The following is a 12,609-nucleotide window of genomic DNA, read 5'->3' on the forward strand; positions in this document are numbered from 1 at the left end:
AAACCTAAATCTAAGATGTGAGCACGCTTCGACCATCAAATTAAAATAAGGCCGTCCTAGTGCTGTTGTGTCAAATAAAAGGGCCTATACTAAGAAAAACCTATTGCCAGTTCTTACGCTAATTACAAAAAGAGTATGGGATAGGATTCATAAAAAATAAAGAAGTCTTCACAAATAATGTGTCAGGATGGAGTAGCCGGGGTCTCTTTTCCCCATGTTTTGAGCACGTGATAAGGTGGAACCTCTGAGCACAGCACTCTTCTCTAGCTTCCCCAGCACGAGATAACAGTTACGCTCACAACCCTCAATAACCTTGATGGCCAAGTCTCCTTTCCTGCAAAAAGTCTCTTGCCTTCGGGGGTCGGAAAATAACAAATCAAAACGGTCCTTTTACACTGTAGTTAGGGTGATAATGGCTCACCCATTTATCCCCTTCTTCCGGCGCAGACTCTTCTCAATCTTCAACCTCAGGTTCACGATGGATTTTCTTTGGTTCACAAATCTTAATGTCTTTTTAAACAATTCTTCAGGCTTTGCCTCTCTCTGTCGACATCCCTCTGCCGGGTTCATTATTGCCAACTTTTGCTAAACAGTTCACTCTGGACATCCCTCGGTCGGGTTCACTTCTGTCAACACACTGTCCATAGGGACTTCAGGCTTCGCCCCTTTCTGTCAGCATCCCTATGCCGGGTTCACTGTTGCCAACTTCATCAATCGTGCCTTTCTCAATGACCTGTCAGTCAAAGACTTTCGACTGTACAGAGGATTTTGCTGGACACCTGTATGACCACTTTGACTGTTCCTTTGCGGCCTTCCGGTATTAGCAGTTTTAACAAATACGGGATTGACCAGAGTCTCTCGAGCAAGCGCCCACGTGGTGCCGGATCCCTCTGCAGCTTGTCTCCCCTTTATTCTAAGAGTTCTTTGAACTTCCCTTAAGTTGCTACTTTGCGGCTTTCATTCAACACATTTCGTTTTTTTATCGGTTCTCCCCTCGACTCATTGGCTGTGATGAACCGTTTGGCTTTTCAGCATTTCTAGAGTCAAGGCAGGTACCGCGGTAGCAGGCGCCTCCCTCGGTCCCGCTTATCAGCATAGGCACGCTCCGTGCACCGTTGACATCTGCTACAACACACTTGAGCTATTGTCCGTGGTCTTATAGTTCTTTCTGCAGAGGCTTTGTGGGTCTGGGTCAGAAAGGGCAAGGTCGCGTCTCTCCTTGTCAACCTCTTCATATTCACCGCCTTTCTCCTCCTCTTGAACTGCCTTGCCTGGATAGCTGTCTCATTGTGCAGTCTGCCTTGCCCGTAGTGTGCTTTCATGCTCCACCTTTTATTCCTGTGGGGTAGGGAAAGGGCGGTCAGGTGTGCAGGATTCTGGTCAATTGCCTGACCATGCCTGACCCTTGCATTGGGACATGTTAGGTAAACAGCTCGGTTTTAGTCCGTTGTTTGTGGTGTGTGAAAGTGTCAATGCCGGAAAGGGGGGGCAGTGTTTCCGAAAATCCTACATGGTAGGAGGGAGAAAAGATGTTGAAACAAGGGGGATACCGCGTCTCACCCATCAGTGTCCCAGTTCCACTCCCCAAGAACCCCCCCATCCAGGTGATACTCCCTCACTGGTCCACCCGCAGGAACTGGATGCAATAGCGATGGCCATGTCCTGGACACCTGGATGACAGATTCACGAGGACTAGCTAGGGAGACACCTTCAGGTTTCTCACAGTACCCACGTGGTTATCAGTGCATATGAAAATAGCGAACCAATTCTTGTATTGGCTCTCAGTGCCTTTTGTGCATGTCAGTTGGGATTGAGGTGGTGCCAAGGGGGCAGGAACATGGGGAAAATATGAGGACAATGGGAACGGCCAAAATTAGGGAAGCAATGCCCCCCGACCAAACACAAATCATTCCGGAAAGTGATATGGTACAGGGGGAGGGGCGTTGTGGCCTCAAGAGACACTTTCCATACCACTGTTTGATTTAGCAAATTATGCCGCCCACTGGGTTGATTGTTAAAGATTTGGAAGGTACTGCTTTTTGAGATGCACTCAGAAAGAATATGTTGCTGCGGGAGGGAGCTTGACAGGTGGGCATCTAGAATTTGGATATCACGCAAGAAGTTGGGCGAGAAGGACAAAGAAGTACAGATCACTACATACAGTAACGCCAAAAGTAACATGAAGAGTGACGTCATGACCCATGTATATCACACTTACATTACACCTGGGTCGGGGAGTAGAGAACTGCACAGGGAAGTACATGCACGAAAACACAGAACTCGTATGTAATTTTAATTCGTAGGTAACAAGGGATAGGTAAGGATGGGTGCCGTGATGTAAAGAACAAGCGCCGCAATAGTAATATAGCATAGGATTTTTATGGGTTTAAGGGTTAGGTATATTAATGAAAATTAGTTTGCCCATAGTTTTGTGGGCCCAGGTGAGACTAGACTAGAGCATTTTTTTGTTGTTTGAAAGGCCACAGCTCACAGTAGAATTTAAGATTTGCTGACATTCACAGAAACACTAGATCAGCTCACCAAGGATGAGACACCAAGAAGCACTCACCATCCAATTAATTGTTGTAGAAGGAAAAGTTTCTCATCGAAAGAGAACTGCAGGCAGATGCCAGATGCAGTCCCACACGATAACTTGACGGACTTCAGGCTGGGTACCAAGGGCCCCGGCAGCAAGTGCAGTAGTAAAAGAGAATTAAATAGGAGAAATTCAGTTTCACCAATGGTGTCCTAGAGAGTTTTTTCTACCTAGAGCTAATGCAAGAGAGGGGATGGGGAGCAAACAGGTTTGGGGGCGAGGGAAGAAGGGAACCAATCGGGGGACTGCGATATGGTGTTTTAGAGGCTGTTCCCTCATAAGTCTATTGATAGATTCTGTGGGATTTTGTGTCTCCAACCAAGAGGTCACATCCGCATTGAGGGACTTCTCAACTTGTACATTAGCGAATGCCAACCAATGGCATGCCAGAGTTTCTGCAGGTCAGCGGATAATGTTGTATTTGAGGGGAGGGACGATTGAGTGTCATGAAGGTGTTGAGATAGGTGTTCCAGGAAATGTTTTTATCCAATCAGGACATGTAATGTATATGCATATATAGGGCTTTGTGACAACCCAACCATTATGTATTAGCACATCCCCAAAATTGTAACGATTGACAAATTATGCTAATATGTGAATTTCTTGTAGAAATACTGTGGCCCTTTTCGGTGGAGCTGATGGATCCCACAGTCGACTGCTTAATAAAGCTGGGGTTTTACTTGCACGGTGTACGCTTCTTTTTGATTACTTTTGTATTTTTGTTCGATCACCTTGGAGACCCCTTGTCTACAAAGGGTTAATGCTGTGTGGGGTGGGGGGGAGAAGAGTGGATGTGGCTTGCAGGGGGGTGAGGACACTGCAGGGAGACTGGGAAAAAAGGCTGGAACACTGGCAGCAGAGAGAAAGAATGTGATGGTTGGGACAGTGGCTGGAAAGGAATGCAGGCCTATACCAACAAAAGTAGTTCTAGCCTCTGGATTGTTTTCCATCACTACCCACAATGCTAATACCAAATCACAGGAAATAAGGTTAACTTTGTTTAAAAACCTTACACCTTCACAAAGATAAGTTTCAGAAAAACACAATATACATAAATAAGTTACCAAACTGCACCTATTTAAAATCTAATATGGATATCATCTTAAAAGCAATTCCATTTAAGAACAGGACCAAAGACCACGTCAGGCCAGGGACAAAACAGCAAGTAGGTACAAAAACACAAGCATACAATTTATGAAAGTAAACATTTTTAAACCAGGTATTAAAATATCTTTTTCCTTAATTTGTTAAAATGTGAGTATAACAGGATCGTATGAATATGGGATGTAATGTAGCATTACCACAATATCAAAATGCAATAGATACAATCTGAAGGCTAAATGCATTGTGATGTGCAACCTTAATTATATACCTGGGATTACAACAAAATTCAACACCAACATCCTTACTTTATATCAAAAACATGGCTTGCCTAAAGGGATAGGAGCTTTGAAAGATAAGCTAAGATGTGTGCTCTGGTTAACAAACCTATCTGATGGCATAAACCAGCTTATATGTTTCTTCATCTAGAGCCAATTACTTATTGATTTTAAATGCCACTGCCATCACAAGAATGCCAAATCTCCAACCATTGAAAGATATCAACTACCGATATTTGGATAGCATGCTCAACATAACCATACTGCTCATGTACAAAGTGCACAAACAAGTAACATAGGTTCTTTAAGTTGACATTTTTTCAATAAATGGGTGCATTCTTTGACTCCACTATAGCTTAATATGCATCTACCTTTACTATTTAAGCAAATGAAAAGGTGATGCTGATATTTCTTGTCACTAGATATATGCTCAAAATAAGAGGGCTTCAGTAAACTCGTAATGCTGCAACTGTTAAATGAAAGGGCAGGATTTTGAATATGACCATCTGCATGTGTCTTAGAATTACTCTGACAAAAAAAAGCTGCTGTAGAAAGGCATCTGTGAGGTATGCATAAGAGAGGGAGATATAACTATACTTGTAAAAGCCGTTCAGTTTTAATTTTTAAAGGACAACTTATGGGTTGGGATGAATTGTACATTAGCACCATGGGAGGGGGGCGCTGGCCCATCAGGATGCTCGGAACGCGGGCTGCATTATTTGGTACAAGTCCACGTTCCAAACAGTCTCGGTGCTGCTGGCCAGAGCAACCTTCACTTCCCCGCCCCTTTCACCTCTAAGCACCCATGTAGTTTCCTGCACAGGTGCTAAGAGTGTGTATTTAAAAAAACGAAAACAAACAAACTTACCTTGGTGGGCGGCCCGGCGCAGCGCTTTCTGCTTTGCTCTGGCCTTTAACTTGGGTGGTCAGCCTGCCGCCTCAGGGCATATCGCCCCAATCAAGTGACTTAATGAGTCAACCATATCAAGACAGAGAAGTCTCATATTTATTCTGAATCAATATTTTTATTCTGAAGAACAAGGAGGCTCTGGATTCTACAACTATTTTGCCAAGCTAGCCCCATAAGAAAACTATCAAAAACCAAGCAGATCATGCATTATTTGATATTTTATAGAAATGTGTGCCAGGGGGCCTAACTGTGACAAATGCACAGATAGAGGAACCTTACCTCGAATGACAGTTTCTAACACATGTTATGGAGCCCAGAGTCGGACCTCCGACGCAGACCATTGAAAGTACAGAGGCAGCATCAGACCTGTAAGCAGAAGACAAAAATGTTCAAGCAGCAATCGACTTTCAATTCAGCTTGCTTCCTGACCTACCACATTTTTTTTACCGGGCTCACTTTGTCTCCTCAAAAGAAAAGGTTAAATGCATAGAATCGCAGACAACTCAGATTTGAAGTTGGGCTGGACTCAATGTATGTCTCTTGTATGCACTATGTGCTAGACACCTCTATGTTCCTACTAAGACTGTTAGTGATGTACACCAACCTATGGTAATTCTCCAAAATAAACCAAGTAGATTGGTTAATGTGCTTTAAATGTATTTAATCTTAAAGCACTAGATATACAAACCTGCTCTTTAACGATGTACAAAATATTTAACACACTGACCTGCAGAATAAACATTGTTCATAGCCTTCAATTGTGCTAGAAACAGTCAACATTTAAGTACATTTACAGAAGAAGTAGGTAAAGTTATGTACCTTGTGGCGGGTAAGAAGAACACAGACTCTGATCTTCATCTCACTACATACGTTTATTAAATGAATAGTGAAAAACTCCTAACTCTCCCTATGCTAACGGTGTTCCCTAGGTAACCAAACTTACCAAGGTGCTTGTCAGTGATAAAGATACATCCGCTGTCCAAAGTAACCTACTCTAACCCTACCAAGATTACAACTAGAGTACAGGAGAATGGCTCCATTCTCCTGTGAGCTGGTTCTTCACCAAGTTTCCTTCAATAACGCACCTTTAAGTAGTTCTTGGTAACTACTTTCATTAAGTCGCACAGTTCTGATGTTGGATCCTTCCAGGTCTCAAGTTTCCTTTCCCCTTGATTACTCTTTCCCCCCTTTTATACTCTTCTTGTCTTACCCTGTTTACCCTTATTCGTTTATTTTCATTCAGCTTTAAAGGTTTCCGTTGTTCTCAATGTCCACTCGTTATCTTGACTGGGACAAGTATGAATGTTCCAGCTATGATTCTCACTCGGTTTATTCTTGACACTTTATCTTGTCTGGTGCGAGCATGAGCATTCCAGTAATGATTCACACTTTCTTAATCCACATCTTGACTGGGAAGAGTATGCATGTTCCATTAATGATCATCACTCTTGCCATCTGCCTTATACTTTATCTTGGCGAGCATGAACATTCCAGTAATGATTCTTACTCTTTTTATACACTCTCAATGCTTTATCTTGACTTGGACAAGCGTTCCAATTATTATATTTGGTCCCCGTCCCGGGTATTCCGCTTTCCCAGTTTCCTGATTTGGTTAGGGATAACGTAACTGGACTGCACAACAGGCGTAGACCCTGTGAGAAACCAGAAGGTGTCTCACCCACTAGTCCTCTGGATCGGTCGTCTTGGTGGCCAGGACACGGGCATCGCTTTTGGATCCAGTCCTGGGGGTGGACGAGTGCAGGAGCATCACTTGGGTGAGCGGTCTTCGGGGAGTGGGACACTGGATGGTGAGACGCAATATCCCCTTCCCTATAACACCTTTACCCATCATACCCGGGAGGATATTTAGGAACTCTGCCCTGTTCCCCTGCCTCCCTCCCTCTACAACAAAAACACTTTCTCACGGACAGCCCGCTATAAGGGAAAACAGACTCACCCAAGCCGTGTACCCGACATGTCCCAATACTATGGTCAGACGAGGTCAGGCAATTATAGACAATCACTCACACCTGACTTCCATTACACTTCCCCACACGGATAAAAGGCGGATCACGAGAGCTCACATTGAGAGAGGCAAAGTACACGAGGAAACAACAGTTTCGAGACGGCACCTGAGCAAGAGGGGCAAGGCAGTAAAATCAAAGGGGATCACAAGGAGGGAAATTCCCTTGGCCTTTTTGACAGGGAACCATTGCTTTCCAGAGACCTCGAGAATAGAAAGTGTAAGACCAGGAAACCAGGCTGGAGAATCTTGCATTGTGTGTCAGAGATAACGGGGGCCCTCCCATGTCAGTAATCGAGGTGGGGAGAATCACCAGCCACCGTGTTATCGTACTTGGCTCCAGGAACAAAGCAGCTTCAGTGGAGTCAACCCAGCTGGTGGGTTGGGGAGACCGATACAAGACCGGTGTGTGTTGAAGCCAAGGTTACAAGCAGCAACATTGTATGGCGAGCGCTGGAATGAACATTGTTAAAACGTGTGTGATAAGAGACATGTGTAAACTGCTGATGAGTGATTGAACTTTAAAGCAAGCTACAATACCTTAGACAGAGTGGTCCGGCACTGCGTGGGTGGTCAATCGAATGTCTCTGTAAGGTATCCAGCTGAGAAGTGATAACAGCAGATAATTTTGGTCCGAGCCCAGCGGAGGGAGACCAATTGAAAGAGAACTAATAAATGTGAAAGGAAGTGGTCCTGCGATAGGTCAAGCAAAATCCCATGCACAGAATGTGTGTAAAAGTACATGAATTTGGTCCGAGCTCGGCAGAGGGAGGCCAATTGAAGGTTTCTGTGTTAAACTGGGTCTGAGCCCAACAGAGAGGGACCCGGGGTGAACAGCAAATCACCTGAGAAGTTGTAGAAGTGCAAATCCTGAGAAGAAAGGAACTTGACTGTTTTGTCGTGTTGCATCAGGCCCTCTGAAATAAGAGACTTTGAATGACAAAGAGACTTTGGCACAGAAGGCCCTGATGTTGAAGTATTGGACTGCATCCTCGTGCTAGCGAAGCCAGGGTGTGTGCTAAGCTCGAGCGGGCCGCCTTGTTATGTGCTGAAAACATGGGGAAGGGAAGCCAATGTCTTTAATATCCTGACAAATCACTTCTTGATCACTTTTCTTTTGCACAACATTGTTTCGCACACTGTTTGTATTTAGAAGTAAGGAATGGCAATAGGTTTATTAGTATAGTCCTTTTATTTTGACAAGACAAGACACAACTAGGACAGCATTATTATTATTTGAGGTCGTAGCTTGCTCCCATCTTTACATTTAGGATTAGAAAGGCGTTTTTTCACACCCAATTGAAGTTCAATAAACACCCTTGAACTGTGATCACTTGTGTCTGTCTTACCGTTTGATACCATGCCTTCCTTACAGACCCCCTATGTCACTTGTCAGGTTGGCTCTTCGGCTATTCTATGGTTTCCCATACGGGTTCGCCATTCTTCCTTCTTTCGGTTTGCTTTGCTCTCCCTTAATGGAAGTGGTGTATGCGCTGTTTAGGGACCCACTGGTCCACCACAGCTTAATCGTGGTGTCAGGTTTTCACATTTGGTACCTCACATTGATAAGATTCCTAAGAGAATAGGGAGTTTCAAATATCTTTCCAGGAACGTTAGAAAGAGAGTGTGGTTGAAATACTAAATACATTCTGTTTAGAGAACAGGATATTTCATTTTCAAATTATTCTATTGTCCCTTAACTAACTTTCAATTAGAAAGATGAAATCCCCCCAAGCCAAGATGGTGGAACACTTTTACAGTAGTGATTGGTTTAGCTTACAACATACAGTATTGTGATGTCATTTAGAATGTTCATGGCAATTTTCAACTGCCTTTCATTAAAGTTTGTAGCTGAGTAGGTCATATATTTATTAGCTCCTGTTTAATTTCAATTAAAGTTTCCATTTTTAAAGGGTATTAGTATCCTTTCGTTTAATTCCAAAGATATCTTAGTATTAGTTGTTTAGATAACGGATGGACCGTCTGCAGTTGAAGAAATTCAGTTCCATTCTGTTGCTGAACCTGTGAAGAGTCAAGTCCTAGAAAAAACTGATAAGCTAAGTGGATTTTCTGTATTTTAATTGAAGACTCATTATTTTTTAACTGAAGTTGTAGAGAAAGACTTGGGAAAAATATACATTTGTTTATTTTTTCAACGTATATAATTGTTGATAAAAAAATTCTATTAAGAATTATTTTTTTATTTAAGAGTAAATAAACTTTTTATTACTAATCAGGCGCGCAGACGATATTCGCCGTGTTTTTAACATTTAACACAGTTCCGTTAATGAATTAACCTCATTTTTATTATTCGTTCGGTTGGCGAGAGTGCCTCATGTATTATTGAAGATTTCCAAGCGCGGTTTAGAAGAAAGGACCCAGCGATGTCGCGCGTGCGTTGCGGCCATTTTGAATGTCAATTGTTTTCTCTTCATTTCTTCGTTGTCAGCCTAACGGAAGAAAGCAAATATAGACAGCCTTTGAAGTTCGAGCGAGCAGCGATTTCTTTCTGAGTGTTTAATTGAAAGAGACATTCTCTAGTAAGAGACAGTTTTAGATGTACGCTGCACAATATTTTTTTTGTTGGAACTTAAAATATTCCAGTCATTTTACTAAGAGTCTTCTGAATCACAAAAGGTAATGAACATTACATACATATTCATTCTAAAATTACAGCCTGAGAAGATTTACATAGATAATAGTGACAACAATATTTTTGGGTATGATTTTTTCTTAAAGAAATTCAATTCAAGAAAATAAAGAGAACAAGAGTGCAGAAAGACAAAAAGAGAAGAAAGTTCTATGAGTAGCTACAGTCAGTCACACTGCAATATATATAGACCTCTCTGAAGCAGCCTATTGGCAAATCAAGCTTAGGCAACAGGTAATATTTATTTAGGAGAAAGTATTATATAACAGAGTGTAGTCAGAAAGATATTAAAAGAACTGATTCATTTAAAGTTGTATTTTCCTTTTAGGAACATCCCACCTGAGTCAAAACCTTCCAGGAAGACAGTCTGAAGTACCTGCAGTGGGAGTTCTTGTCTTTTGTTGTTTTATCCATTCCCCCTTCCCCTTGGGTTTGCCTGGCCAATAGTTTTAAAGAAGCAGGATTGTTGAGCAGGCAGGCTTAGGGGGCTAGGTGGGCCAGCTTCACTCCTGCAGGATCCCACTACTTCAGTATTCTGACACGTGGTCCCGCCACCAGTTATTCCTCGCACAGGATTGGGACGCCTTGTGTCCCCCTCAGTTTGTTGCATCTCCCGACGCTACACGTTAGAAGCTACACCTGGGTTTCCGTTCTGCACCACACTTCCAAGTTTCGTCCTCTGTACATCGGCGAGCCAGTTTGAAACTTGCAGGGTCTCTCTCAATGTCTCTGCCTCCCATTTGTATTACGCTGCTGTGGGACTTCCCCAGTGCAGTGTAAAAAGTCCCTCCTTTCCGTTTGACTTGTAGTCTGTATTCTTCCAATAGTTTTCTTTGTCTCAGGATAACAGTAACAGTTTTCCTTTACAGGCACAAATCAAGTATTTGGATTGCTTGCCTCTAGCCCGATGGAGGGTATTGCAGAGTGGGCCCACTTCCCTAGCCTCACAGGGAAAGGCTGCCCCATGGGTAGAAATGACATGATCCCGCGGATTCATCACAACCTATAATCTTAGTTAACCTTTCACTTGCAATTTTGTTCAGCATACAATGTTGTTCAACAAAATTGCCTTGAAGAGGTGAACCTGTAAACACTAAGTAATCTTCTTATTCCTCTAGACCTCAATAAGCAGAAATACCTTGTGAGTCCTTATCAGGGTTCACAATTGCTGGGAGGTATTTAGCTCCAACGTATAGCCTAGAAGAGCCATCTTGGCTTGAAGCCAACTGCTAAAAGGAGCTACTTTTGGCTGCGCAGGCCAACTGGTGCCCGATAAGCATTATTTTTAAAAATAAAATTGTATCGAGCCTTTGTTAGACGCTTATACAGCAGAATTGTGTTTCAAAGCGCCACATGGCTAATTTTGAAGGTAACATTGGCAAAACAGTAAATATATAGTTGCGGTCCTACCTTGTGGTATTTGGATGTGCAAGTGCAGTGAAGAGAAGTGCAGGAGGTAGGGATGGGTGGGGTGGGGGCAAGGAATGGACAAGTGTTGGTGGGGACGCAGGGTCCGGGAGTGAATTGTCAAGGGGAGCCAAGGAGGAGGCCTATGACTAAGTGCTAGTGCAGGTGACTCCCAAGGGTGGAATGTAGAGCCGCCAGGCAGAGCATCGCAGGGGCAGTGCAGTGGGGGTGAGGGGGTGCTGCTAATGACTGGGTAGAAAGGTCCGGTATTCTGAAAGATTCAGGAGGACCAGGCCACAGGTCTCAGCAGCAGTGAGGTGATTAGCAGAGAAGGGAAAGAGTTAGAGAAAAGCAGAGTTTTGAGCAGTTTCCAGAACTTAAGAAGGTCTGTCTCAAGTCTGAGAGGGGCAGGGAGGTAGCAGCCGAGGAGAGAGACCTGCCCCCACTCTCTGCTTGGAAAAGCACTCGACTATTAAAGAGTTAGAGGACCGAAGGGCTCTAGCAGAGGAGTATTTAGTGAGGAAAAGTTGGAGATAGTGTGGTCCCAGGCCCCAGAAAGCCTTGTGGATGATGCAGAGGGTCTTGATTTTGACCCTTGCAGCCACCAGGAGCATGTGGATAGATTTTAGGGCTGGAGAGATACGGTCCCTGGACTTGAGGCCAAGGATAAGTCTTGCAGCCCTATTCTGGATTTGCTGGAGGGGGCGTAGGGAGGAAAGAGGCTGTTGCAGTAGTCCAGCCTAGAGAGGACCAGAGCTCTGACGATATTGAGCTTCTGGGGAAGGTGAAGAAAGGGATAATGCCTTGGTGGAGGAGGAGGAGGAGCTGGAAGTGTGTGTCATGATCTCTGCTTCCAAAAGATCAGGACTTGCCCGACTCCCTTGGAAGCAGACCCATAACCCCGGTTCCGAGTGCCAGCAAGTCCCAATTGGGACCTTTTGGACCCTGTCCTGGCGCCAGTGGCACCAGGCTCATAAAGATGCCCAGTCCCAGCGCTGGAAGCGCCGGGCTCATAATGCTTGGGTGGACTTACCTGCAGCAGACCATGCTGCTTACTTACCTGCCAGTTGAACCCCTGATCCTCTTCTGTTTGGGACTACTTTTCCTGTTGGGTGGGGCAGGAGCCACTCCCTAGGTTCAGAACACTGGAACTCTTCTGGAAAGCAGGAACTCTTTTCTTACCTAGGCGTGGCTGCGGAAGGAGACACCTAAGCACTACAGGAGGCTATTTAAACCACACCCGATGGATGAATCTTGCTTTGCGTTATTCTGCATTCTCTGCAGCAGAACGCTCATCGTGTCTTCTGCTTCTGATCCTGGGCCTAAGGGAACAAAGGCTTACCATCCTGGAATCCAGTCTTCAGCAGCACCTGTAAAGACAAAGAAAGAACAGGTTAGCACTACGGTCTTCAGTGGCAGCGCATCTCTTACCTGGTCCATCGGCTGTCACCAACGCCTCGCGTTGCATTCCTGCATCTGAAAGACAAAAGCTTACCAGCTCTTCGCACGCTCCGGAGGCCTTCGGCGCTGCATCCCGCATCTGAAAGACAAAAGAAGGTGCGTTTAAAGACATTGGGCAACTTTATTACTCACGTGCCATTACTCCTTCCCACGCCGAATCCAGTGGGTATTCCAGCACCCTTC

At 44.2% G+C, this 12,609-nt stretch overlaps 1 protein-coding gene across 2 annotated transcripts in view; it reads right to left on the bottom strand.

The window, feature by feature from the left end:
- ZNF592 (zinc finger protein 592) overlaps positions 1-12,609 on the bottom strand; it is an 887,418-nt gene that overhangs the window by 761,656 nt on the left and 113,153 nt on the right. For both annotated transcript variants that reach the window (XM_069624753.1, XM_069624752.1), the window contains one exon: positions 5,165-5,251. The gene's annotated coding sequence lies outside the window, so the exon portion shown is untranslated. The remainder of the gene's footprint in view (positions 1-5,164; positions 5,252-12,609) is intronic.

Source organism: Ambystoma mexicanum, chromosome 11 (genome assembly GCF_040938575.1).
Source record: "Ambystoma mexicanum isolate Mex_15411 chromosome 11, UKY_AmexF1_1, whole genome shotgun sequence".
Lineage (NCBI taxonomy): Eukaryota > Metazoa > Chordata > Amphibia > Caudata > Ambystomatidae > Ambystoma > Ambystoma mexicanum.